Source organism: Orycteropus afer, unplaced genomic scaffold, assembly GCF_000298275.1.
Source record: "Orycteropus afer afer isolate SDZICR_OR568_19922 unplaced genomic scaffold, OryAfe1.0 scaffold00832, whole genome shotgun sequence".
In the NCBI taxonomy this organism is placed as follows: domain Eukaryota; kingdom Metazoa; phylum Chordata; class Mammalia; order Tubulidentata; family Orycteropodidae; genus Orycteropus; species Orycteropus afer.
In genome coordinates, this window is record NW_006922419.1 from 446,255 (window position 1) to 448,717 (window position 2,463).

Here is a 2,463-nt window from a genome sequence, read left to right on the forward strand (position 1 = left end):
GATGTTTGCTACTCATCCACCATCACCCCAAAGATGCTGGTAGATTTATTGTCTGAGAAGAAAAACATCTCCTTTGCTGGATGCTTCCTGCAGGTGTATTTCTTTGTTGCCCTGGCAACAACTGAATTCATCCTCTTTGGGTTAATGCCCTATGACCATTATGTGGCCATATGTAATCCACTTCTCTACTCTTTAATAATGTCTAGGACAGTCTGCCTTAAAATGGCAGCTGGGGCTTTTAGAGCAGGACTGCCAAACTCCATGGTTAACACAGGTTACCATTCTCTGGCTCCATATCGTCCATCACTTCTTCTGTGACAAGCCCCCTCTGTTTAAGCTCTCTTGTGCCGACACATGCCTGCAAGAGAGCATTCTTTCCATTTCTGCTGGTGTGAACATGGTGGGAAGTCTGCTGGTCCTCCTTACACCCTCCGGCTACATTCTCTTCTCTGTCTTTCGAATGCATTCAGGGAGGGGAGGCGCAGAGCATTCTCAACCTGTGCCTCCCACTTGACCGCTGTAACTCTGTTCTATGCAACCTCCATCTATAAGTATCTGAGACCCACATGTAGCTACTCCATGAATCGGGATGAAGTGGCTTCTGTGTTCTACATGGTGGTGATGCCCATGCTGAATCCTCTGATCTTCTGCCTCAGGAATAAGGAGGTAAAAAAAAAAAAAAAAAAAAGGATCTTTTCATTTCTGTGATTACCTGATCAATTTTCTGAAACAATTAACATTCAAAGGGTAGTTCAAGCATACAGGTTTTCATTAGAATATTTCCAAAGTAAACACATACTGTTCATACTTAAGTATCTGTGTCGATCTAGGGATAAGTTTAGTTAGAAGACTGAGGTTCATCTTAAAATCATTCTATAACTTTAATGGGTTTTTGAAAATGAATCTTATTTATCATGAACTCTTGGTTGTGGAGAAAAGATTAAGATTTTAAAGACAAAGTTGACAATACCAGATGGAACTAACCATATAGAATATTGTTGACTATTCCTATAGCTGTCCCCCCTTATACATTTATTTTTACCATTTGTATCTATCACACAGTTCATAAATATATTAAACTTATAACGGACTTTCCTTATTAATTTATTGATATAAATCATGGAGGGGCTCGGTAGTAGACATTTCTTACAATTCTAAACTTCTGCCATTTTTCTTTTTTCCTATCTGTGTACACATACATTTATTAGCAAATAAGCATGAGTTTTTACACAGATTCTCAACATATGCATTTATATATACTGTCAATACATCCAGAAATGGACAGGCCTATAAGGTGAACAGTAATACCAAGGAGGTATACATTCCTAGAGCCATCAACCACATGAGACCAAACGAACAGGATCTGCCCAGGGAGAAAGCTCAATGACAGCAAAGGACAGGCAAGAAGGCCCAGTGGACATGACAAAACAGGGAGCAAGTGGGTAGAGGGTTGTTACGTTGTAGGGATTGCAATTAAAATCATAAAACAAAATGTGTATGAATTGTTGAATGGAAAACCAGTTTTTCTGTAAACATTCACGCAAATCACAATAAATATTTTATTATTATTATTATTTAAAGAACATGACTGACTGATTTGAATGCAGCAATAACTGCATTCCTTCCATTCATTACCCTTTCCATCAAAATTTTCTAAGCCCTCCTTCCTCTTTTTCTCTTCAGGATTCACACATATACATACACACATACACTCGCCGCACACACATACTTTTTCTCTCTTGCATACACACATGGATGCACACACAGAAAAACAACAAAAAAACATACAACACACTCAGCTTTTCCAAGATAACCAAAATCACTGTTGTAGAGTTGATTTCAACTCATAACGACCCCTCCTTGGGTTTCCGAGGTGGTATTACTATGGAAGTAGGATTGCCCAACCTTTCTTATGAGGAGTGGCTGGTGGATTTGAAATACCAGCCTTCTGGTTAGCAGTCAAATAGCAGTCAAATGGCTTAGGCACTACACCACCAGAGATCCCTTCCCAAGATACATATACTTTTAAAGGAGATAGCTCAAACTTCAACAAACAAGTATTGTCCTTATTTTTATTAGGTCCTTGATTTTCTTTTTCATAGAAATCTCTCAATTGTGAGTAAAAAGCAATTGAAATTCATCTCAATATTAGTGTTTAGCACTATTGGTATGGAGGTAGGCATCAAAGGTTTACTTACAATGTGTGTTCAACGAAATCACATATAGATCAAAATATTGCACAATTAAATCTTAACATTATGCTCTTTCTTGTAGAACTTAGGGATAGAAATAACATTTTAGAGATGAAATCAAGTAATTCTGAAGTTGGGGTTTCCAAATGTTTTATTTTGAACCAGGTTCTCTGGTCTCTAACTCAGCTATCCTCAGTCTGATTAATCTCATTTAGAAAATCTATAAATATGGCCAATTTGGGAAGCTAGTACTGCTTCATGATGTTGAGTT

The 2,463-nt window shown here is 37.7% G+C and overlaps 1 pseudogene; it reads left to right on the forward strand.

Moving 5' to 3' along the window:
• Positions 1 to 6: 6 nt before the first annotated feature.
• LOC103211998 lies at positions 7 to 708 on the forward strand (annotated as a pseudogene).
• The last annotated feature ends 1,755 nt before the right edge of the window (positions 709 to 2,463 follow it).